The sequence below is a fragment of the Chelonia mydas genome, chromosome 16 (genome assembly GCF_015237465.2).
Source record: "Chelonia mydas isolate rCheMyd1 chromosome 16, rCheMyd1.pri.v2, whole genome shotgun sequence".
Classification (NCBI taxonomy): Eukaryota; Metazoa; Chordata; order Testudines; family Cheloniidae; genus Chelonia; species Chelonia mydas.
In genome coordinates this window covers 16,649,808-16,676,329 of record NC_057857.1, presented here as the reverse complement: position 1 = coordinate 16,676,329, position 26,522 = coordinate 16,649,808, and the positions used below count along the sequence as shown (strand labels likewise).

The 26,522-nt window shown below is 48.3% G+C and overlaps 1 protein-coding gene across 3 annotated transcripts in view; it reads left to right on the top strand.

The window, feature by feature from the left end:
• Nucleotides 1–26,522, top strand: part of FAM163B (family with sequence similarity 163 member B) — a 61,852-nt gene that overhangs the window by 13,246 nt on the left and 22,084 nt on the right. Inside the window, exon 2 of one of the 3 annotated variants that reach the window (XM_043530442.1) lies at nt 25,086–25,238. The exons of the other annotated variants lie outside the window; for them this stretch is intronic. The gene's annotated coding sequence lies outside the window, so the exon portion shown is untranslated. The remainder of the gene's footprint in view (nt 1–25,085; nt 25,239–26,522) is intronic. 3 annotated transcript variants of the gene reach the window in all.

Here is a 26,522-nt window from a genome sequence, read left to right as displayed (position 1 = left end):
TGGAAGAAAAAAACAATGGTGGGACTGGAACCAGGGTCAGCTTTGGGAACAGAGAAATGAATTACACAGGGTGCCATCTTGATCCATGTGGAGCTCCATGCCGATTGGAGCAAATCAAGATGCCAGCATCTTCTGTGCCTCAGGCTGGACATACAGACAGTTAATGCTGCGGCTCTCTGGGCAGTCCCCAGTGTGCCGAGTGGCTTCTGCGGAAAAGGACCTAGGGGTTACAGTGGACGAGAAGCTGGATATGAGTCAGCAGTGTGCCCTTGTTGCCAAGAAGGCCAATGGCATTTTGGGATGTATAAGTAGGGGCATAGCGAGCAGATTGAGGGACGTGATCGTTCCCCTCTATTTGACATTGGTGAGGCCTCATCTGGAGTACTGTGTCCAGTTTTGGGCCCCACACTACAAGAAGGACGTGGATAAATTGGAGAGAGTCCAGCGAAGGGCAACAAAAATGATTAGGGGTCTGGAACACATGACTTATGAGGAGAGGCTGAGGGAACTGGGATTGTTTAGTCTGCGGAAGAGAAGAATGAGGGGGGATTTGATAGCTGCCTGCAACTACCTGAGAGGTGGTTCCAGAGAGGATGGTTCTAGACTGTTCTCAGTGGTACCAGATGACAGAACAAGGAGTAATGGTCTCAAGTTGCAGTGGGGGAGGTTTAGGTTGGATATTAGGAAAAACTTTTTCACTAAGAGGGTGGTGAAACACTGGAATGCGTTACCTAGGGAGGTGGTAGAATCTCCTTCCTTGGAAGTTTTTAAGGTCAGGCTTGACAAAGCCTTGGCTGGGATGATTTGATTGGGGATTGGTCCTGCTTTGAGCAGGGGGTTGGACTAGATGACCTCCTGAGGTCCCTTCCAACCCTGATATTCTATGATTCTATGATTCTCTCAAAGCGCTCTGCTACTGAACTCTGAGAGCAGCTTTGCAGAGCCTAAGGCAGCAAAGCACTTCTTGGTGCTTCACTCACACCCTGATGTTTGCATCAACTTCAGTGGGAGCAGGATTGGGTCCTTAGCAAACACTGATCTTTTTCCCAGGAGGTGTTGGGGAAATTGCAAAAGCTCTGGCTAAAGGAGGGAAAAGAGCAACAGGATCTATCCTTTCCAAGTCTGGCAGGAAGTTTTCTCTACACGAATTTAAGTAGAGCCACCTGGCTTGGGGTGAAATTTTTAATTTTTTTAACTCTGATTTTAAAAGGTTTTAAAATGTATCCCTGGTCTGAGTGCCAGCATGAGACCTATAAATTCTAAGTGGGGCTTAGCTGGTGCAGAGATATGAGCTAGCCCTGTGCACAGAGGTGTCCCACTTCCCCAAAGCAGTCAAGCATGTGCTAAGTAAGGATGGGCCCACAATGAGTTGGGGGCAGGCGTGAAGATATTTGTAATCCCCAAAAGAGATTTCTGGCGCTGTTCACGTTGTAAGTGGCTTCACCAGCTGGCAGACTTTTATCACATTTAAAATCTCTGGGCCGTTGTCGCTGATGGCTCCCCCTCATTTTAACAAGCTTTATTCAGATGATCACCTGCAGGTCAGCACCAACACGCACATGCATGCCAGAACTGTTCAGATTTCGAAATATCAGGGGATCAAGGGGATACTGAGCAGAAGATAAACTGTTTTTTTTAAAAGGGAAGCTAATGAAGAGCTGTCTTTGGTGATTGCTGCTGCGCGGTCAAACACCTCCGGCTAGGAGGAAGTGGTGGATAATTTGGAACATTAGGAAAGTTTTAATTAAAGGTTTGCTACACTGAATATCTGACCTTTTGCGTCATTCCCTTTGCAAGCCTCGGCCTTTGGGCAGGAAGCATCATTTAGTGACATAACTTACCTCCTCGTCAGCTCCCTGCTTCAGAGTCAGCACCGTTCAAGGAAGGAGCAGTGGAATTCTGCTGTCACTGACTGACACTGATCTCCTTGGGGTGGCAGTGGAGGTGATCTGAATCAGAGCCCAATTCTGCAACTGGATATTGTCAGACAGCAAGAGGAATAGCAAGGAGCTGTATAAAGTATAAAACCTCTTGGAATAGCTGCCATTACTGCTGCTGCTGGCACTCTGGCTCGCCTGCTGTCCTGCCCCTTCCTGTATTTGAGTATAAACAAGGCCAGCTGGAGGCGAGAAGTCGCTTACTTACTTTTAGGCTTCAGTTGTCAAAAGCGAGCAGTGATTCTGGGTGCCCAGCTTGAGACCTGACTCCCAGAGGGCAGGTGCTTAGTACTTCCTGGATCCTTCAGGGTGTCTCAAGTTGGGCACCAAATCCCAAGGCACCCCAAAATCACAGGTCACTTATTGAAGATGTAGGCAGTCGTGTGATGAAGATCCTCTAGAAACCAAGGGCCAAACATCTGGGGTCTGCCCACCGAAGAGCCTGACACTTTAAGGCTTCAAAAACAAGGCAAATCTCTGTGTGTGTGCGTGTGTGTGCGCGTGCATTAATTGTGATCATCTCTATGCCTCAGTGCTACTGCCCAGGGCTGGTGACATGAATAATCAGCTACCGTTTGGAGAGTATTAATTATAATATCATTATTAAGGAGCCTCTTTAGAAGAGTCATTTCAAAGGCAACGGTTGCAACGTCCTAATGCTGCGATACAAGATATCCAACATCTCTTTTGATTTCTGAGCGATGTTATCCCTGGGAACCATCAATATTTTCCACATTTGATCTAAGCAGCTCTCTGAAGCCCCCATGTTTTTCAGCAGAACTATTTGTGTGCGGGATTTTTTTAATGTTAATGCTTGAAATTATCCATATAAATTGCATGAGTTTCTTCTCTCTGGTTTTCACCCATGAATGAGTGAGAATTTCAAGATAAATCTCTCTCGTATCATGGGATAATCTGTAACTGAATGAAGGGGAGAACAAAAGAGATTTACAGGAAGGTTTTTAATAGAAGTTGCTGAGAGAGCCTGAACATTACTTTTCAGGACTATTGTCTGTGTTTATTCTCCCGATATCGCATGTGTCTGTTAAATCCTTCCTCAAAATCTATAGCAAAAAGGGATTCTGCAGCCTGTCATTGTAGGAAAACCCATGGTATCCAGCCACATTGCTCTCCCTTATCATTGAAACTATGTGCAGAGGAAGGCGCTTGCATTCTTCTGCTGTGTCAGACATGACCTGCAATACTGATACTTGCGCCAAATTTCTGAACGGTAATCCCAGCATATGGCATGACACAATAAGAGGGGAATGTGAGCCAATCACTAGCCCCCCCCTGCCTGTCCCATGGACACTGAAATCCTTATCCTCAGAGGGGCTGAGCACTTGCAGCTTCAGCTGGAGTCGTGGGCTCTCGGCACCTCTGAACATCGAACCCTCTGGGCCGATCTGTCTGGAACAAGTGTTAGCAGTGGAAGGGTGGGCTTAGGTAGGTTGGGGAACAACATTGCAAGCTAGGGAATGTGTTCCTGGTCGTTTTGTCTGGCCGGGCAGGGCCAGCAGCGTATTGATGACAATCCCTTGAATTTGCATTGCAGCCAAATTACCTTACTCGGATGCAATAAGGAAAAATACAGCTTGTTTTTCATTAGACAGGTTGGACCTGTGCCTCTATGAGACCAACTTAAACCTGTAGCTATGGCAACCCCCTGGAGGTTTTTTGTTTGTTTGTTTTTTTTAAAGACTAGGATGTGTGTCTCCCCTGAGCTACCCCAGGGCTGTTCCCTGCACTGTGCCAGTGTTTCTGCGGGAAGCTCCTTGAGTTCTGGTTCTCCTGCCTTTTGTTTGGGGACGGGGTGGGGGTGGGGGGAAAAGGAGGAGCCATGTCTTATATGCTGATCCCTGCCGGTGCCCAGGGACTAGAAAGGGACCAACTTCTCCTGTCTAATTTCCAATCTTATGAAGATATGGAAGGTTTGAAAGTTCAGCCCGAGCTCAGGTGCTGTTGGATTCTTGTCACACTTAGATGGTGGGGAAAGAGATCAGGAGAATGAGAGAGAGAATAAATCCAGTGGATAAAGGGGGGAAAACGGAGCTGAGTATGGACTGGAGCGGAGAGCAAGGACAGAGAATGCAGGGAAAGGATATGCTCGAATTGCAACAGGAATTAATTCAGGGCAGTCAGATGGCTTATGTTATACAGGGGGCCAGACACTCGACTGTCACAATGGTCCCATCTGGCCTTGGAATCTATGAACAGAAAGAGGTGGAGAGAAAGAGAAATTCAAATGAAAGAATAAACGGTAACAGACACAGATCCCAGCTGGGCCAGGTTGGTTTGTGAGGGGCTCTGCTAACCCACGAACAGTGCCCCGGCTACTCTTGGGTTAGAAAAGAGCGGGTTTTTTAACTGACTTGGGGGTTAAATCCCAGGAATTTAAAAATAGTAAATTATGAATTAGAGGAAAAAGTAAATTGCAGGAGACTTGAATAATCTCACAAAGTCTGCAAACCACCCAGAATAGCTGGGCAGGTTTGCAAACCCTCCCATCTCTGAAGTACCTTCCTTCCTGCCAGGCCCCTTCCCTTTAGTTCATTCAGTTGCCATCACCCTGTGTCCTGGGCTGGCCACCTGCACAAAGCTTGGAATCATGGGCAGGATTTTCCAACAGACCCAAAAGAGAGGAGTTCAGGTCTGAGGAGGACATGGCTTTTGGAGACAGAGCCCAGTGGCTGGTATCTGATGGGCTGTCAGTGATGTCGTATCCGGGTCAGCCACACCTGCATACAGCGCTGGAGATGTACAACTTTAAACCTCTAGGCTGGAGTTTGGAATCCAGGCTGTGTTAATTGCGGTGATACGTCGTTACTATCTGATGGTGGGTTGATGGCTCACAGTCCAGTTTCTAGCAGACACATGCCCACACAGTCCCTTCTTGGCAGTCTGAACAAGAAAGCCAAGGGCTGACTGGCCCAAGGAGAGCAGGCTTCTCGCTCCTCTTCCTCTGGTTTCCTCTTACACTGCTGCTGCCCGGGCAGCACCTGTTTTGAGGATAACCAGAGAACATCAGCCTCCAGACCAATGAGTCTGGGACCTTTCATGAGCTCTAAGGAAATAATCCGTGCGAGTACATAGGTCTGATTGTTTCCCTTGTTTGGATGCATGAATGCCATTTAGTAAGGATAGGGGGGTGGGGAAATGAGTGTACTTTACAAGCATTCTTAGCCACCTGAGATCTTTTCCCTTGTAACACCACCCGGAGCTGTGCTATCATCCCCTAGAAATGCAATGCCAGTTGGGTCCTATTGCTTAAGTGAAACGTACAGTCTGTTTGCCCTTTCTCTGTCCTGCTGACAGTCAGCCCTGCCTCGTGACATTGGCAAGGATCAATATGGCAAGGGGGTCAGGACTGAGGGGATGGCACAAAATATTTGGCAGCTCCTTCAACGCCAATCAGTATTCTACTTCTGTGGATGCAAACATAGTGTAACGATCCTGCCTCTGCCACTAACTCACTGTGTGACCTTGGGGAAGTGACTTACCCACTTGTGTTTTTCATCCCCCAGGTGGAGGGTTCTATTGAAGTGCAAAGCATTGTCCAGTCTATACATTAATGTCTGTTTTGTTTGAAACTGAAGGTGAGCAGAGTTGTCTGTAATATTTGGGGAGCACATGTCCAGTGGGGAAGGGCTCTGCTACCTTCTGGCACGTTTCCAGGAGCAGCAGAAGCCAAATGCTTGTTAGCAACGAGCTTCTCTATTAATACAGGCCCAAATCCTTGCTCTGACAAAAAGTCCCCTTGATTGAATGGGACTTACTGTCTGTCTGAGTAAGGAAGAGCAAGAGCCTCGGGGTTTGACCCATTGTTTGTCTGTTTATCTTAGTGATGCTGACATGGCAGAAGTGTATTATCAAATGGTTGCTCTACAGAGCCCCAACCAGCAAACTGAACCTTTAATACTCTACACTGCAAGCTTCTGTAGGAAGTGGAGGAGTCAATGGGACAATGCCCAAGACCACACAGGCAAATCCTTCCCTACGCTGTTCCCTGGAACACCGCATCTGTGAAACACCTGACTGTCGGTCTGTAATTTATTTGTGAATTGCAGCCATTTGAGGAGGCTAAACATCAGAACATTTGACTCTCCGGCAGTGCCATAAACACTTAAACATTGTCTTCAGCAAAATAATCCCAGTCTCCAAAGGGTTTGAGTGACATGTTGGGAGATAGGGAGCATTTAGAATATGCATTTCCCTACGTGATCTACACAGTATTCATGCTCTACTTCCTGCAGGTGAATTGGCCTCAGTAGCTCAGCACCATGTGAATACTCAAGGGTGCTCTTAATCACAGGCATGTGTAATAGTGACAGGACAGGGCAGGCCTAACTCCTGCCCCCATTTCCCAGAAAGAAAGGTAAACACTCCATCATGCTGTTCCCTGGTCAGATATCCCCTGCAGGGACGAGTCAGAAGACGCAGGGCTAGGAACTCTAGCATTAAGTGTCCAGGATCAAGAATCAACTTTTAGCAGGTGAAAAGTGCGAATCAGTTACCATTGCACTTTGCGTTTCTACAGCCCCTTTTGTCTAAGGACCCCAGAGCATTCATTAATGGCACTCTTCTAAGGTAGGCTGTAGTCCTAGAGGTTACACACCCTGATGTGCAGCCACCTCCGGGGTCCGATACACAGTAGTTTAGTACAGAAAATACAGACCGGGGTATGCAATGGCAACTGAAGAGTGTGTGTGTGTGCGGGGGGGATATAATCTGAATGAGTTTGACTATGATCGTATCACTGGGTCGATGCCAACTGGCTTCTGTGAAAAAATGACCTGGGATCTGCTATGACCTCAGGTGGTCAGGACGTCAGTGATTACATAACAATGAACAATAACTGACCAGCCTCATCCCTGAGGTAACCCCACCAGGGTCCATGTGGCCCACGAACTCTAAGAACGTAAGGAACGTGTCCGATGGACCAAACACTTTGCAAACACCAGATCATTCTCCTAAACACTCCCTAACTCTACTTTGCTGTGAAGCCTACAAGAAAGCTGACAACAGTTAGGCAACGGGTGTGCACAGGCTACCACCTATCCATCAGTGGCGCTGGAACATTTTTAATAGTGGGGGTGCTGAAAGCCAGCTGCCTTACCCCTGTCACCCCCCGCCCTCCCCAAGCTGAGGCTGGGAGGAAAGCCCCGGGCAGAGAGGAGGAAAGCCCCAGGCGCGGAGCTGGGAGGAAAACCCTGGGTGCAGGGCTGACTACTGGGACTCCAGGTGAGCGGGGTGACAGCCGGGACCCTGGGCGCAGAGCGATAGCAGAGCCCCAGGCACACAGGGCGGCAGCCTGGACCCTGGGCAGGAGCCTGGGGGTGCTGCAGCACCCCCCGCACCCGTAGTTCCCACACCTATGCCTATCATGGTGACCAGCACTGTCTCATTGTTTCCATGTGCTCCCCCATCTGGCCGTGTTTATCCACCTGTTTTCTGTTGTCTTATATTTGGATTGTAAACTCTCTGGGGCAGGGACTGTCTTTTTGTTCTGTGCCTGTACAGCACCTAGCACAATGGGGTCCTGGTCCGTGACTGGGGTTCTTAGGTAGTACAAATAATATTAATAAATAAATAAATCATCTCACCCTAAAGACCCCTGTGCAGCTGGTGCAGGTAACAGGCTCCCTCACTTCATCCCCTTCATTCTTCCTGGCCACATTCATTAACTGAGACTTTTCACCACTGGCAGTTGGCATATGGACCCCCAGCTGGATTCTTTCATTGCCCTGTTAAAATGCCTCTCCCCATATTATCACTTCCCTTGGTGATAGCAGCCAGGACAGGAAGCTGAAGCTGCACCACACACAACACAAGAGCTGACAAAAGCCTGCACTGCTTTGTCTTTATTTATTTGCGGTCATTTGTGTTTTATAAAATGATCTGGAAGCAGGTGTACCTTCTCTGCTTGCCATTTGCCCTCATTCGACAAGACTAGACTAATGTGTATGCACAGAGTATGCCTCGCCCCCAGCCAGGGGCCTCATTTCCCATCCTGGGACAATTCTGAAAAATTGTCCCCTCCCGTATCAGGAGAGGTAGTCAAACTCTCAAGAATTCCTATCAACCAAATACTGCCCCCCACTTTGGTTGTGGGTCAACCAAAACTTTGTGTTTCTGTTTTGACCTTTTGTTAATTTATCATAAAAAAAATTGAATTAACTTAAATTTCCAAAATTTAAATGGTATTGAAGTGAAAAACTGAATTTTTCATTTTGAAAATCTTACATTTTGGGGAAAAAAATTATTCAGGGTTTTTTTTAAAAAAACAGGAAATTTGTCAAAATTGACCCTTTCCAGTTAAAGGTTTCAGTTCCAACAAATCAGAATGAGCCTGGCCCCAAGCTGATTGGCTACATGTCTTTGCAACCAGGTGCAGGAGCTAGCCACGCATGCCAGGTGCATGAACTAGGTGGCCAGCCTAGTGCTCACAAGATTGCTAGTCTGGGTTCCTGCATGGTTCTTGTCCAGAGCTGCTGGGGAATGAAGTGGGAAAAAGGCCTCTTGCCCTCTCTCCCTTATTCAAGTGCGCCTCTGCAAGACAGGGCAGGATTTCGTAAGGTGGTCGTGTCCTTCCTAGGCAGCAGGGAGCCAATTAAACACTGAACTCTGCTCATGTACATAGGAAAGGGGTTGGATTCAATCAAGACCGGCGAGTTTCCAGGTTAAGTGCTGAGTGAGAAGCTGGAATAACCACAGAGGGACTTGCTTCTTAATGGCTGCATTAGAACTAGCTTGCGAGGAATCCTCCCTGCGGCTCAGCGCAGAGAGAACAGTACCAGAGCGTGAAATCTCTGCGAAGAACTCTGCAGAGAGCCATGAGACCACCTGTCCCTGACACATCCCTCTGCCTGCATATGGAGCAGTGCAGAGTCTGCCTGGCTTTCTGTCTGGAGATGGTTCTAGATCCCAACTTCTCCAGAGTTTGGGGGTGTCTAGATCTGGGGTGGTTTGGTCTGGGCCTGTCTCTAGCAAAGATTGAATTTCCCGGCTCCTTGGCTGAGAGCAGCTCCTCTCTCTGTTTTGGTCTCAGCGCCAAGCCATGGTTTTGCTCTGTGCTGTGCATTATTGTGGATGGTTTTGTCGTTGCCCCGGGGGAAAGCTTAGCGGTCTAAACGCAAGCACTGAAACACCCAGAGTCCCTTTGTAGTGCATGCCCAAATCACAGCAGGGCTGCCTCGATCCTTCATCCTTCCCAAGCAAATGGACTGAATTCCAAGCCATTTACTGCACACAGGCCTTTTGGGTTTGCATGAACACTAAATCTCTTAGGGTCTGGGCATTGCTAAAAGAATAGGACTTTGTCAGGTCCCCACCGTGGGGAGTAAACCAAGGAGATTGAGTGTGAAAGGTCTGTCCTGTTTGAGCTAAAGGAATAACTCTGTTAGACAGCAGCTGTAGTTGATTCTTGTCATCTATAGGGAGTAGTCACTAGAGGGGGACAAAGATCCATAGTCACCGAGCATAGGTTACATCTTCTTGATCAAAGTCCCTGTCCCCTGGTGTCATGCAGCGTGTACCTTAGAGAGGGCTGTTTGGAACGTTCTCTGGGATCCTTCAGGATTAAAATGTTACAGCTATTTATTATTATTATTGCCACGATACCTGAGAGACTGCAGAAAAAAGGCTCCTGCCCTCCTCTGCTTATGTTAGTCCTACAACGGCTCTGTAAATACATCCTTCTCCGGAGGCAGCATGCCCTAATAGGGCCCAGGAGTGGGAGTCAGGAGCCTTGGATTCTAATCTCAGATCGGCCTCTGTGACTTTGTATGAGTCATTTCACCTCTGTATGCTTCAGCATCTCCAGCTGATTGCCAGGAACTGCTGTAGAGCGAGATAAGTCACATTCTAGGAGAATCCGAAGGAGAGACTACGTAAGCCTACGGGGGCCCATTATTGCCTTTGGGGACACAGGTTCAGCACCTAATAAAATTCTGCGTGTGTGAAGATTGCGTACCTGAGAGCAGAACTGGTTCCCCTCAGCCCCCCCGTATGTCCTTTGAAAATCCAGAGTGAACTGGGAAATCCCAGTGCGATCTCTCACCCCTTTTTCAGAGCGGCACACGCCACGGCAGCACTGAGCCCAGAGCTGCAATGTGAGCATTCGAGAAGCAAGTGATGGGCACATTCTGAGCTGCCCTGTGGCCATCTAGAGCCCCCTGTGTGACACAGCTCATGGAGCAATGGACCCAAGAGAGCTTCCAGGCCAAGATCCTGTCCACTGCCACCAAACCAGCCTGTCCCGGCTTCCTTCTTTCCCAGCCCCATCCTCATGAGCTGAGTTACTGTAGCTATTTCTCTTTAGTCAAACAAAATGGATCATTTCTGGGGGGGTTTCTGAGTTTCCCTCTAGGAGAAAGAAAATGTTGTTCGCTTCTTTCTCTCCCGCTTTTGTGTGTCGCTTCTTGCATAATTAAGGCTTTCTGTTCTCTCAGCCTGCGCTCCAGCAGATTACATTGTGTGCGCGCCTCACCAGGCAGCTGAGACGGGCTCTTGCGTTGCCGAGATGTGTTTTGCTTATTGAAATGGGACAAGCTAAAAACATCTGAGACTTACCATTAAATCTCATTACATTTGTACAGTTGGTAGATTTACAGTCCTCCTCGGGGCAGTCTCTGGCATCTAGGCCAGAGAAAGTTCTTAGCTGACCAAATGGGATTGTTAATAGAAGAAATTATAGGGGGAGTTATTTTTTTTTCCCTGGCTTTGGATTTTATTTCCTACTTTAGCAGTGATTGCAGTAGTTTATCTCTGGTAATAGCTTATCTGGTAATACCGGAAGCAGCGCTCTCTGATGCTAATGTCTCAGGCTGTCTAAACCTTAATTTGAGAGGCGATTAAATGATGGGGGGGGGAAATAAAAGCAGGCGTATCTTATTTTTAAGGCGTTTAGGCTGATCGTGTGTGTTTTGGATTAACGCCTGCTTTGCCACTGATGTAGGGAAATAATTCTCTGCTACTTAAGCCATGCGTGACTGTTTGGGTTTTGACGGGTGGAACTGATGGGCGTGAAATTCTGTGGCATGACCTGAATATCCTCTCTAAAATCTTGTGAATTATCATCTGCCCAGATTAAATCAGATTCTTCTTTTGCTCTGGATCCCCCTGTTTAGGTTTCCAAAGCCGAGACACCGGCAGTGTAAAATGTTCCGTTTCAGCCGGGAGCAAGCCTCGCTTCTCTTAGTGCTGGTCCTGCACCACTCCTCTGGTTTGTTTTGTTTTGGTTTTTTTGCAGGTCTGATTTTTTTTTTCAGTTGCTCCTGCAGCTTGTAGGGAAGGGGTGGGGGGACTGGTGTTTCGACATGTGATTCAGAGAGACCTCAGAGACTTTTCTAAGGTTAGGTGAACAACAGCTAGTCTCTCAGACTTCCCACCCGAGGAGTAGAAAGACATACCTTTATGGAAGCACATCAGTGTGATCTAGGGGCGTGTTCTGAGCGTACCAATGGAAGCTAGGTGGATCTGAGTTTTCTTTCCTGCACTCTCTGTAGCCTTGGGCAAGTAACTTGCATTCTCTGGGGCTCAGTTCTCCAGTCTGTAAAATGATTGTTGCCCAACGATACCTGCCCAACTCATGGTGAGGTGGGGGTTGTGAGGGTTGGTTAGTTAGATAATGTTGATAGATGAGAAATAAGTGTTGTTGTTAAAGCTGCTCTTAACCTTCCTCTGCCCTGGCAGAGTTTCAACACGTCAGTCCAAGGTACCGCTCTCCAGTACCATAATGTGGGAGTATCTGAGCACCTCCCAATGCCCCCATGAGGTAGGGCAGGCCTATTATTCCCATTTCACAGATGGGGAACTGAGGTACAGAGACTAGGTGACTTGCAAAGCAGGGGACTGCATGCAGCTTTCCCAAGCCCCAGGCTAATACCCCAACCAATGGGCTGTCCTTGCCCCTGAGGCCTCCATGTTGTGGCCACCATTCTTCTGGCTGCAGAGGACCCTCCAGACCCCTTTGGAGCTGCTGTGCCATTCCTGAGCTGGAGGGGAGCACTGCTGAGTGTTGTGAAGCTCTTTCCCTAGAACCCCTTAGGCTGAGTGCGCCTTCCTTCACATGGAGATGTCACTCGTTGGGCTTGCAGTGGATGTTACCTTGAAAACAAATGGCTGCATTTCTCATCTGGTTGTGTCCCAAAAAGGGCTGTACTCATTAGGCTTTCTCTTGCCACAGTGGCACTCGCAAGCAGTGGTGACCAAGCAGCCTCTGGCTGGGGTTATGGGGAACTTTAGGGCTTTCATGTTGCTTCTCTAAGAGTGATAGTTTGCGGTGTGTACTCCCCTCTCCCCTGCTGTAGTCATGATCACTACGTTTCCCATGGCGGTCAGGAAGGCTGCCCATTGCCAGTCAATATGTCTGCAATGCCATTCCTGCTAGTGGACCATTAGGGAGTGCTGAAGTGCCTGGGCATACATCATCTTAACCCCGTTTCCTCCACAATGGAGGCTGAGCTTACAGCCATCTGGGAGAGGTCGAAAGGCATTCCAACACCTAGGTCTCCCCTTCTATAGCTCACAGCTCCTTCCAGGTGATTCAGCATTTTCTCTCTCTTCCCCACTCTTCCCCCATTCCCCAGTGGCACTGTTGCATTCAGTTTGGCATCCCCCAACGCATTTACATTTGAGCCTGGAGTTCTGCTTAGTAAGCACCACCATTGCTTTGACGAGCTGTGCAAATATTATTTTGCATTAGGCGTGATTTAGTCATATTAAATGATGTTACTGCCTCGTAGGACGAAGCGCGTATTCCCTTCTGCAATACACGGGGGCAGGCATTCCCCGGATTGCTTAGCTTTGAAGGCAGCCGGGTTCAGCGTGCTGAAAATTCAGAAAGCTCCGCTGCAGCTGGATCCCTGGTTTAAAAAATAATAATAACTTGAGGTGAGAGAACATTACTGTCCCTTGAATTCATGCTTTTTTCGTTAACTTTTTCAGTTACCCCTGCTGGATGCGCTTGTGGGAAGTGAGGGCAGCAGGGTGGCTGTTACGGAAAGAGGCGTTTTGTTAAAACTCTGGAATCGTTTGAGGGGAAAGCTGGGGGGTTCTCAGTTGCCTCTCGATGTTTTCTGGGTTTCCTTACAATTTGGAGGATATATCCTGCCACTGGAGTCTTCTAAAGACACAATAACGTTGCTGCTGCTAACAGCGACACCTACAGTGGGGCTTATACATTGTTTCTTCAAGCCCATATGGAAAAATCCTATAAAATTTAATAGAAGCATGATATATTTTCTGTAGGTTTTTTGGGCTGTCCTGCAGAATTTAACAGAGCGTTATACCTGGACAATAAAACTCTATGGGAGGTGTCAAGGTTCCTTCCCCACTCTGAACTCTAGGGTACAGATGTGGGGGACCTGCATGAAAGACCCCCTAAGCTTATTCTTACTAGCTTAGGTTAAAACTTCCCCAAGGTACAAACTTTTACCTTTTGTCCTTGAACCTTTATGCTGCCACCACCAAGCGTCTAACAAAAATAACAGGGGAAGAGCCCACTTGGAGACGTCTTCCCCCCAAAATATCCCCCCAAGCCCTGCACCCCCTTTCCTGGGAAAGGCTTGATAAAAATCCAAACCAATTTGCATAGGTGAACACAGACCCAAACCCTTGGATCTTAAGAACAATGAATAAGCAATCAGGTTCTTAAAAGAAGAATTTTAATTAAAGAAAAAGTAAAAGAATCACCTCTGTAAAATCAGGCTGGTAAAAACCTTACAGGGTAATCAGATTCAAAACATAGAGAATCCCTCTAGGCAAAACCTTAAGTTACAAAAAGACACAAAAACAGGAATATACATTCCATTCCGCACAACTTATTTTATCAGCCATTTAAACAAAACAGAATCTAACGCATATCTGACTAGATTGCTTACTAACTCTTTACAGGAGTTCTGACCTGCATTCCTGCTCTGGTCCCGGCAAAAGGCATCACACACACACAGACAGGACCCTTTGTTTTCCCCCCTCTCCAGCTTTGAAAGTATCTTGTCTCCTCATTGGTCATTTTGGTCAGGTGCCAGCAAGGTTATCTTAGCTTCTTAACCCTTTACAGGTGAAAGGGTTTTTCCTCTGGCCAGGAGGGATTTAAAGGTGGTTAGCCTTCCCTTTATATTTATGACAGGAGGGTTTAAAAAAAACCTATAGCAAGGATCAGATTCGCTCTTAAATTCTATAGGCCAGATTCTCAGTTACATTACAGCTCCTCTGCACGGCTTGGGTGTCACACACGGGCAGGATTCGGGCTGTGCGTAGCCACCACAGAGCTCCCGTGGCAGAGGGCAACTCTTTCCTGGCCTGAGGGAGACAACGCCGTCTGACTGTGCCTGGAGCTGCGCTGTGACATTGTTCGGCCGTGAGTGAATGCCTGATTCTGATCTGACTTGCGTTGATATACGGGGTGGGTTAACTCTCTTGAAGTCATTGCAGGTAAAACCAGCGTGAGTGAGATTAGAATCGGGCTGCTGTGAGGATCTTTGTGTTGCTCAGATTGGAGCTAGCTCTTTATTATCCCTTGATTCTAGCTGCTTTTGTGGTACACACCCTCAGAAGCGTAGGTCTTTCCCCCTGCCGTCTGCCATTCCCTGCAGGAGTCTCACTGAGCCATTCCTTTCTATAGAGTCCAACGATCACTGGGTCCCCCAGAACCACGTTCCTCCCCTTGCCTTCACCACAGGCAGCTTCGTTATCACTGGAAATCTGCGAAGGCCTGAGAGCAGCTTGGCATAATTGAGGTATTCGCTGTGTGTGGCCAGAGCCTCTCAGCAGGTGCTGCTCTGAGAAGGATGCTCAGGAGAAGAATGTGGAGCCGATATAGCTTTGTGGTGACTGCCGGGCGCTGCAAAGGGCTCAGATCAGGGCACGCTGCCCAGAGATTTGCACATTTGGATGTAAAGCAGAGAATTCCCTGTTGAGGCAGAACCTGTAGCTGGTGGTAAGGATTATTTACATTTTGGCACAAACGAATAGGGCATTAGGGCATTACAATGAGGAGCATTAATGACAATAAATGGGTGGTTATAGACAGAACTCTCAGGGGTTTTGATAAGCTCGCACCATAGTGAGATGAACACAGGTGAAAGGGGAGAATGCTTCCCTCCGCTTGCCCTGGCCTCTTCAAGTGACAAAAACAACAGCTGAGAGAGGTGTAAAGTTATAGAGGCTAGAGATATCAGAGCTGATATTAAACCATTCCACACATGAAGGGCCAGCATCCTGCTTCTGCTCTGAAATTACTGTGTAACTACATAGTCTGTCAAGCATAACAAGGGCTGTCTTTGTTCTGTTTTTGTACAGCACCTAGCACAATGGCAACCTGGTCTGCCACTGGGGGCCCATCCAAAACCCAATCATAAATAATACTGTTCATCTATCTCTGCATTTCTAAGGCACTTGGCACTGTACTATCTAGACACCACAATCATTAGAGAATTTATAATACTTTGCCCTTTTATAGCACCTTGGGGCTGAGGATCACAACACACTGTACAAACACAAATGGTGTACCTCTCACAACAGCCCTGTGGGGTAGATAAGGACTAGAGTGCTGTTTCCTGATCTGGGGGGCAATGAAGGCACAGAGAGGTTTAAGAAATTAGGGTGCATTTCTCAAAGGCTCTTGAGTGATTTAGAGGGCCCCATTAACTTCCCAGGAGACTGAGGCCCTAAGGGCCAAATCCTCAAAGTTGTTTAGGTACATGACTCCCACTGGCTTCTCTTTTGAAAACTTTAACTCTGATCCAGCTCCCATTAAAGCTAATAGGGGCCACAATCAATGCAGAGGGGAGGCTTTCTATGTCACTTGCCCAAGGGCCATGCAGGGAAGCAGTGGCAGAGCTGAGAAAATAACTATCTCCTGATTCCCAGTCCTGTGCATGCTCCTCCTTCCCATAGTTACTGTTAATCAGTCCTAAGTGTACGTGGGTGAGCAGTAAGCACAGGGTTCTATTCCCACCTCTGACACTTCCTCGAGTGACCTTTGGCAAATCACTAAACTTCTGGGTGTGGTGTTAGGCGTAACTAATGATTCAAAAATATTTTGAGTTCCTCAGATGAAAGAACGAAGTCTTATTAAAATGGTTGCTGTAAGAGATGGCAGAACAGCTCTCTGTTAATCACTCTCTTCATCCGTACCTCCTTTATACACACACTTACATCCTTAAATATGGCATCACGGCATCTCAGCCTCAGAATCCGACGGAGCTTCATCTAGCCTTACAATGTAAAAGTAAGAAGACTTAGTGACGAGAGGACTGGCCTACAATACACCATTAGGCCGGCTTAACTACATCACTCAGGGCTGTGAAAAAGTTCACGCCCTGTGCAATGTAGTTTAGGCAACCTAAGCCCTGGCATTGACACTGCTCGGTTGATGGAAGAATGCTTCCATCGACCTAGCTACCACCTCGTGGAGAGGTGGACTTATTACAATGTCAGTCTCGGCGGTAAGTGCCCAGACTACAGCAATGCAGCATGACACAGAGAGATTTGCAACCAAAGCATGCTCATTCTTTCTAACCCGCCCGCCACCCCCAAACCTGATCATTTTGTCCTGGCTGCAACTTAAACAAAACCCTCTTCTTTCACCCTACCGGGAAAGAAGCTGAATGCTGCATTAGGATCGGTTGTGATGCGTCATGCTTCCTGAAATGAGATTTGCATCAGTATGCATCCGATGAAGTGAGCTGTAGCTCATGAAAGCTTATGCTCAAATAAATTGGTTAGTCTCTAAGGTGCCACAAGTACTCCTTTTCTTTTCACTTTAGATAAGCTATTACCAACAGGAGAGTGGGTTTGTTGGGGAGGGTGGGGAGAAAACCTGGATTTGTGCTGGAAATGGTCCACCTTGATTATCATACACATTGTAAGGAGAGTGATCACTTTAGATAAGCTATTACCAGCAGAAGAGTGGGGTGGGGGGAGAGAAAACCTTTTGTAGTGATAAACACCCATTTTTTCATGGTTTGTGTGTATAAAAACATCTTCTGTATTTTCCACAGTATGCATCCGATGAAGTGAGCTGTAGCTCACGAAAGCTTATGCTCAAATAAATTGGTTAGTCTCTAAGGTGCCACAAGTACTCCTTTTCTTTTTGCGAATACAGACTAACACGGCTGTTACTCTGAAACTTATCTAAAGTGATCACTCTCCTTACAATGTGTATGATAATCAAGGTGGGCCATTTCCAGCACACATCCAGGGTTTAACAAGAACGTCTGAGGAACAGGGGGGTAGGGGGGGGTAGGAAAAAACAAGGGGAAATAGGTTACCTTGCATAATGACTTAGCCACTCCCAGTCTCTATTCAAGCCTAAGTTAATTGTATCCAATTTGCAAATGAATTCCAATCTCTTGCTGGAGTCTGGTTTTGAAGTTTTTCTGTTGTAATATCACAACTTTCATGTCTGTAATCGCCCTCAGATACAACAGTGATAATTGGCTTTGACATACCACATGTAGACAAATTGGATAGACTGTGGTTATACCCCGAGGAAATGCTTCTCATTATTTCTGCTTGTTTCTTTATGCCACTCTGGGCATCAGTGTTAACAGTGCCCCTCATGATCAATAAGAAGAGGGGCAGAGGAGGAGATCAGCTAGGGACCATGGTGCTAAGGGTACTGCAAACACCTAGGCAGGTAGATAGCAGTTCAGAAGTGGCACAAAGCCTCCGGTGACGTTTCCTGGAAGAAGCAGGCTTTTCACTTGTCTATTAATTTGGTGGGGACTAAACCAGACACAGAATTAAGTTTGTCTAGAACTGATGCCCTGATTTGTAAGTGCAATCAATCCTTTGCTGAACATACTCATGTTAGCTGAGGGCAGCAGTGACACGAAGCCCACGCCAGCCGCTGCTCTACTGGGGAAAGAGCCGGCATTTGTGTTCCCATTCTGGTCATGATTTCTGCTTGCTCTAGGGGGCAGCCATTCCTAACAACACAGCCCTTCACAAAGGCACCTGAAGGTCCAGGAACTCCAGAGACTGAGCCTGCAGTAACACAGATTGCGCTGCTAATCTAATCCCCATCTCTGAAGCGATCACACTGTCCACACTGTCTTCAGTCTCAGTTCTGCAGCCTTTTGAATTCCTGCCAGGGCTTCCCCCAGCCCCTGGTGCTGGGTCTTGGATTTCTGTGTGTCGCTGCTTAATGCAAGAATTGAGGCAGCCGGTATCCTGGTCAGTGGCAATGTATTGCCAGATAGAGAGCATGTTGGTGCCTTTAACCCATGAGAGTCATCTGGCCCGAGGAATAGGCCGTGCCCCACACCTATCCACACACAAGATGGAATTGCTGCATGGTCCCTGACCTGCAGATCCGCACATGCATTAAAGAAGTGAATTGTGCACCGAGCCCAATGCAGCCCTTCCCCTCGCACTGTGGAAAGTGAATTGGTTCAGAACAAAGTTGCAGCTATTTATAAAACAATTGGATAAGTGCTTTCACTAGCCGGTAAAGCTGCTTGGTGCTGCTGGAGAAATGAGACGCTTGTCAGATATGCATTTCTGTGCTATATCTGGTTTATAATCATACATTAGTGACAAAAGAGTCTGTTTAACTAACATTAAGGGCATTAAGGCAAGCTGACAAATGCCAGGATATTCAGCAAAGATTGGCACTTCTTTGCAATTAAAAAACATCCCTCAGACCCCCCCGCCCCAAGTTTCACGTAAAATGCCTGAGCCTATTATCCTTATGTAACCAAAACTGGCTGCACAAGGAATGCAGATTGCGGACCAAGGTGCTTTATGCTACCAGAGTCGTCTGTTTCCTGCCCATTAGCATTTGCAGATTGTCAGACCTTCGCCCCCTTTCACCCCACTGAGTGCATTCCTGCCTCTTTTTCCCTGCGGCCTGACCTCCTCCCAGCAGACTCCTTCCAGATACACAGTGGGATCAATAGATCTCATCAAGCCTAAATTCTTGTCCTGGCCTGAAGAACAGTGTGTCCCTTTGGAAATTCTCCCCAGTCCATCAGCACATACCCACATGGACTGGTTCCCTGCATTGTAAGAGAAGAAGGTGGTGGGGTCAGCCTCCCACCAACCAGCTGTGTATAACCACTCCAGTTACAAGCTGCGTCCTGGTCGCTGACAGAAGGCACCTGGGGAACACCTCTGCCAAGCAGCTGGCAATGCAGGCAGGCAGGCACAGGAGGCCTTACTCTGCTCCTGTATCTGCCGTATCTCCACAAGTGCAGCAGCATCAGATATGGGCAGGCATGTTCAGAAAATGCAGCAGCTAGCTCCAGATGGGATCCTTATTGTAGCAGGGAGATGCTGCAGATTTGCCAGCCACGTGGGCTCCCTAAAGTGAACACAAATGGCCTTGGCTCTGCCCCACGAGAAGGCCCCTCCCCGCCTCCCTGATGTTCAGCATTCGCATGGGAGGAACATGCTGCCACCTCGTATTTCCTTTTCATTCCAATCCAGGAGCCATTTCTAGCCAGGGTGGGAGGACACCACTCAGCGAGCCAGTAGTGTAAATAACTGCCAAGCACATGGCATGGGCTGTGAGGTACGAGTGCACAGTGGTGCCAAAACCAGGTGTGACGGCGTTCGTTCAGGACGCAGGGCTGGCCTCAATAGGTCGCTGTCAAAGCACTTTTCTCCCTTCTGTTTTCTGCTCTCATTCTTTTCATGCGGACCAAGGCGGGCCTGCGTCTCCCTTCCTCACATGCATGAGCACTGGGGCATACAGTAATTAGAAAGAGGTCTGAGCTGCAGAAGTTCCAAGGTGGATCCAAACTTCCCCAAATTTGGGGGTGTTCGGTTAACGATTTTTGGAGCCAGGAAATTCGGACCAAACTCCAAGCTTTGCCAAAGTTCAACGATGTTCAGATCAGAGCGTTGCCAACTCTCCTGATTTTATCAGAACTCTCTCAATAGTTGGTGCTTTTTCTCTAAAGCCCTTGCTCCTGGAGTCAAGTGAGAATCACAACATTCATTTTTTAAAAGTACATTTCTGTACCTCATGGTTGCAGAGAAAAAGACCGAAAACAAGAAGGCAAATTTAAAAAATTCCAGTATGGCCATTCTTATGTTCTTAAACTGACATATAGTTCCATTGAAGTCAATGGGCCAGATCTTCCGCTGGAACAAATCCGTGTAGCTCACCTGAAGTCAATGAAGCCACATCTAGCTGAGGAGCTGGCCTCAGGTTTCTGCTGCTGGCCCTTTATGCTCTCTGTGGTATTTTCAAATACATCCTTTGCTGTAGTAGCAAAATGCCAGATACGGAGGTGGTTTAAGCCTCTTCCAGATTGTCCATCACCTGGTTAGTATTTTTTCACCACATCATAAATTTTTAAGGCTGCAAGGGGCCACTCTATCCTCTAATCTGACCTCCTGCATAACACAGGCCTGTATTAATTCCTGTTTCAAGTCCAATAGCCATCTTTGATCTAGAGTCATGTGTTCTCCTGCTGCCATCCAGGCTGTTGCAGAGCTGCTGGCCTGGTGTCCAAGCTAGAAGGGGGCCCTGCCACAGGTGTCAGGCTCTGTGCCATGGGAGTTGGCTCTGATTTTCATGCAACTTGCAGTACACCTATGCCAGGCACTCAGGCTCTTACCTGTCACCTGGTCTGCTGCTTAGTTCTCACGTCTCCAATCAAATTAATAGTGAGTGTGGTATTTTATTTGCACAATGGCAATCTGCTTGTAAGGGGGCCTTGGCGGAGCCATGACTTAGCTTTTCACTCTGTGGATGCCTTTGAAAGAGAGGTGCTGTCCCGCAGCCCCATTGCTTAATTCTCAAACTGCTTTCTTCCGCAGTGAAGCAGCAGGGGTTCTGAGGAGCTCTGGTGATCCACTGATTAAAAGCTAGAGAACCACTGAGCTACAGATTATTAACCTGGCCACTCTGGAAACCCTGCCCAGGCCCTGCCCTGGCTCTCAAATGAACGGAGTTTGGGGGGTGTCAGCGTGGCCCCGTGTTTTGCCCATAGTTGGCTGAATCAGCAGCCTGTGCTGCGTAGAAGCCCTGGGGATGCTGGGCGGGTGTCTGCACTGCCGGACCCATGTGTTGGAATCTTCGACAGCTCCCTCCCCTACAGTGTACCTCAATCATCAGCCTCTTCCCATCACCAGCAGGAGAGCCTGGAGGAGTTAAAACTCCCAGCCCCATTGAATTTGGATGCCTCAGGCCCCTAAGCACTGCTAAAAACCCAACCTCCACTACAGCTGCTCTTGGCAAGAACCATTCAAACCCTGACCGGAGCTCTGGAACCGCAAGGCCCCACGCAGGCTCCGCGGCCCAGACCAGGAGCTGTGCTTTGGGCTGGGTTCTTAGACCTGCCCCCAGGCTCATTCTGCTCTCCCCGGGACCCAGGCTGATCCCTGGTGCTCTTTACAGGGTTGCTGGTTCTCAGCACGGCTCTCCAAAGTAAAGACTCAGCTGAAGGAGTCTTTACAGCTGTTGCTGTGAATGCATGTTGAGCATGGCCCCACACTCACAGGAAGCATTTTCTTCCCCTCCTTGTCACTGATCCCCTCTTAGAAGCTGGAGAAAATGTTTCCTTTCCCTGCCAGCTCTGTCCCGGTTCTCCTGGGCTGGGCACTTCATTGCTGGCTAATGGAGTTTGAAAGGAACAGGATTCGCTTGTCATTTACGCTTTTCTTTGGGGAGCAGTGTCAGTGGTGATGCCGTCAGGAATAGCCAGAGCTTTGTGCCGCCCTTTACGGAGATTGAAGCACAGCAGGGAAGCATTCCCCAGGTCTCTTTGGGGCACCACCCTGTCCTTCGAAATGCTCACCTCATGCAGAGCTGAGGTGCCCAGGACAGAGAAGACCAGCGTTTTAAGGTCACTGATGAGGGCCCTGGCTTGCATGGGGACCTGGTACACAAGAGGGTTAGGATAGGGCAGCCTGCTTCGTTCTGTGAGGTGTTGCAGATAGAAAAGCCACGACCCTGTCCCCCGCTTCCCCTCATGTGCATAGTGTGCACCCCCAGGCGGCCTGGAGAGAGCAGCGCGCTGCCAAAGTAGGGAGGGAGACGCCTTTGGCATCCCCCTATCTCCACACATGACTTCCTGTGCAATTCATTTGCTGCCACAGCTTCCCCTCTTCCCCCATATATGCCCCCTCCCCTGCTTCCTCCTCCTCCCCTCACCCCCAGTCCTCCCACTTGTCTCCCTACTGTTGAGCACAACTGTCTCTGCAGCCCCCCCCCCGCATGCGATTGTGTGCAATAGGAGGGCCAGTGTGCGCGGCTGTGCCTTAATGTAACTGAGCAGGCAGCCCAAGGCTCACGAGACAATCACTACGACTGAGATATCAGCAGAACCGCAGAGGCACATCATGGCGTGGTGGGAAAGCTCTAATTAGCAACACTCCAAACTCCCAGGCATCAGCATCCCCAACTGGTGGCCAGATGGCCCAGGTAGGCATGAGCAAGACTGGATCAGCGAATGCCAATCAAGTGATCCATTCCTTCCATTCTGTCTTCTCCGTCCTGTTCATTAAACAACTGGCTTTCCTCTAACAGTGCATGAATAACAGCTGTTGCTACTGAGCCACCTATCCGGTCCGCCACCAGCCGTGCTCTTGTGAGCCAGCGAGGAACTGCAAATGACACGATTCCTGCTAGAGAGCTTGAAACTTGTCGGTTTCAGTTTCCTTCCGGCAGGGCTTTAAAAACATTGATTGCTGCCTATTCGCGTGGCACGGAATTGTAGATCCGCAGCCTGCCATTTTTAGGAATATTGGCCCTGAATCTTTTGGAATAATGCAGGCTGAATGTGGACTGAATAATACAGGCTGGAGTTCGCTTGCTACTGCTAATAATCAGCTCTGAATTCTGGCTCTACCCTGTCTTGTGTCTATACAGTGACTTTTGATGGCATCAACTGGCTGGCCAGAGCACTTCCCACAGGGGGCATGGACAATAGACATGCCTGTTCCAGCCACATGTACCTCCCCGTGCTCTGACCTTGATCTGCTAGGTGGCCTTGGGCCTCATAGAATCATAGGACTGGAAGGGACCTCGAGAGGTCATCTAGTCCAGTCCCCTGCACTCAAGGCAGGACTAAGTATTATTGTCGTTTAATCCCTCTGCAGCCTACTCCCCCCCCCCACCTCATCTGGACAATAACAATTTCCTCCTCAACATGGTGGGCTTGGAGGTCGTGCGAATGACTTTGTTTGGGCTGGGAGGTAAATTCCTTGCAGTCACCCTGGCAGTCCCAGTGGCTTGGCTAGGCCTAGGTGTGTGAGTACCTGCTCACTAGTGCTGTGAGCCTTTAGTGTTCACACACTGCTCACGCTTTGATGTCAGCCACTCAAGTTTGGTCCTGACTGGGAAAAGCAGCTGTGTTGAAGTGAGACTTAACGAACATAAAATAAACTCGACCACATTCCCCAGGGTAGACACAAGGTAGGGCCTTTAGCCCAATTTTAGAAGGCCAAGTTCGTGCCTAGACAGGTGCATGTCTCCTCGGAAAAGTGGTCAGGTTTTGGATGAGCTTAGCTAGATCCCATGAGCTGCGCCTGAGTTACATTCAGACTTTTCCCCAGTCAAGATGAGGCCGCAGCTGCTGTCCAGAGCCGCACATCCTGTGTATGGTGTCCATGAAAGGCAGATAGCTTTGGTTGCACTCAAACTGCATTAACATCTTTGTCACTCAGTGCTTTCTGTGCCGGGGGACACACATTGCCAGGCAGGAGATGTGATATTACCTATAGTGAAGGTGTGCCAAACACTCTCCCTACGCCTCAAGATGAGCAGGAATATTTTAGCCTTGGAAAGGCACTGTAACACATGGTTTAAAATTATTCTAGGTTATGGTGTTTCCCAATAACACAGCTTAGCAACTCATTTTTAAATTAGAGAGAGGGCGTTGTTGACCCCCCAGTTATTTTCCCCTCACATGATCACTATAAAAAGGAAGGCCAGACACACAAGGGAAGGGAAGACAGCAGTGTCAAGGCTGCCTAAATAATGGGGTGCAGTAAATACCCACTCTGTTGTGAAAGATGTGTTTGTAACCAGTTCATTCCCCCTTCTGATAGAAGGCCAGATTTTCAACAGCCTGGCACCCACATTTGGGGCCAGACATCCAAAGGTGCTCCGCACCCAGCAGCTGCCCTGGGGACACCTGAGGCCAACATACTGAGCTCCTTTGAAAATCTGGCACGTAAAGTCTCATAGTGTGGAGATGCTGCACACCCACAAATCCAACGAAAATTCATGGGTACTATGGGTCCTCAGTTGCTTTGGAAATCAGGCCTGTAGTTAATTAAGGTGCCAAATTCTACCCCGCCTCTTCCTCACACCATGTGGACTGTGTAATGAGGGGGCATGGTGTTCTGTGCCGTGCTTGGCGCAGGAGGTACAGGAGTGGCCTTGCTGCCATTTGGAAACCTGTTCACGATGGGGATGGCCTCCAGTGGCAGCTTCAAGCATACTTGTGTCCGTAATGCCTTTTGTGCAGCAAATACCGCCTGATGGACAATGCTAGTTAGAAACCTAGGGCAGGGGTATTACCTCCACTTGGTATCTCAACAAAAAGGCCAAATATGACGCCTCTTTCCCCCCAGGTTATGGGCAAGGATTTCACACCTGGAACAACAATGCATTGCAGGACCTTGAAGTGGCACCACACAGCCAGGCTGTGTGCTGGATTCTGTATTGTGCCTTGGAGGCTTTTCCTAGACATTTTGGGAGAGGCTCCAGGCCCCAGATTCTTACAGATCTTGATGTGGATTTAGGAGCGTGGATCCAAGACCTTTGGAAATAATTTGGGGATAAAATCAGAAGCCTGCGTTCTTCATGCCTGAAGTCTTCTCAGGTAGAAAGGGCCATTGCCAGGTAATCCATTGCTTGATGCACTGTGCTTCCTCTTACATCATGGCAGCCAGCTTAGCTGGCCTCTTGAGGATTTCATCTACCCAAGGGAGTCCTCCTGGGGCAGGGACCTACCCAGATTGGCTCCTATGCAACCTCCCATTCCAGCTGCTCATGTAGGAGGTGTGGCCAGCCACCAGAAAGTGCTACCGTATAACGAGGTGTGGCTGGGGTGTCCTGGCATCTGGCTGTTCCCTCCCTTTGGGGTTGTGGTTAGCTGGACGTAAGGTGGAGCAGCCCTTCAGATGGTCTAACTTGTGTTATGGGTTTGATCTAAAATCAGCTTTGGCCTCCCCCCACAGGCTCTCCTAAGATGCATTGGTAGCACCACAGACCTGGCCCTTTCTTCCCAGGCGAACACTTCTCGATGGTGAGAAACAAATCATCGCTGTGAGAACTCTCTCCACCAGGCAACTAGCAAAGCAGCTGCAGGCTTGTGGAGTTCACTTGTGCTGGTATTGTTTTTCCTTTCTGACTTTCACATGCAGTTTGGTGACAGTCTGTTTTCTGTTACCTGTTGGAAAGCTGCCTCTTTCCCCCACCTCAGCAGGACTCTGGATGGGAGACCTGGCCCTGTGGGCTGCTTTGGTTGAAAGCAGCCTTCACAGTTAGAAAAGCACTCATGATTCATGCTGGCCTGCCACGTTCATATCCCAGGTCTGAACTGTGACTTGCGTAGCAGGCAGCCAACTTCCCGTTATTAGGGAGAAGTCATGTTGGTCTGGTTTTCGTGGAAGTTACAGCATTTGGCTCTGAGCTTTCAGGGAGGGGCGGGGATTTGGGGCAGTGGGGTATTCAGATACTTCATTTAATTTAAAAACATGTTGGACAATATAACGAGGTAGCACTCAGGAAATAGCTCCACTTCTTTCCAATAGAGCTAGACAGAGTACAGGAGATAAAGGTCACCTGCTGAGCTCGTGGTGCCACCGCTACGGTGGAGCAGAGGACCGAGACATTCTGAGTTCCAGACGTCTGATATCACGGTTACACCACAGTCCAGAGCTTCTGTGCATAATGCCGCTTTGTACCGAAAAATACATTTTGGCACATACAGTAGCTTGGTTATTTGTTCCCAGTGCTCTGATTAGTGCCTTACTTTCATTCCTACCCTACATGGCATGCAGACAACCGCTTGTGTATGGGTTGAAGCTACATAACAACTCCTAGCCCACCTGGCATCCGTATAACAGCTCTGTTTATGGGTTAAACGACATCGTAAGTGTGGTAGGTTGTTATTGCTGCTGGTGGTGGGTTATTTTACATTTAAAGTAAAATAAGCTCTGAGCTGGAGTAATCGGTAACACAGAACAACCTGTGGGTGTGATCATAAGGATATTCATTAGGAGACTACATAACATCGGAGTTATTTAAAGTTAGGCATCTAAATTACATAATTGGCCCTTTTTCAGCCTACATCTCTCACATGGCTACACCGTTCGTAGAAATCCCCCTTCCTTCCAGACAACCCCACCCTGAGCCAAATATGCCTGCACTCGGGGAACTGAGCAATGGAATTGTCTCCATCAGCACAAGCCAGTGGTTAGTGCCCAGGCTTATGAGTCAGGAGGTACAGGTATAACTCCTAGCTTTGCCAAAGACTTACAGTGTGACCCTTGGGCAAGACACTGGCAGCCCAAATTTCAGAAGTGCCTAGTGATTTAGGGCACATCTGTTCTGCTACACCTTTCGGCCAGATTTGCAGTGGGGCTTAGCCCCTGCAGCTCTTCAAGGTCCAG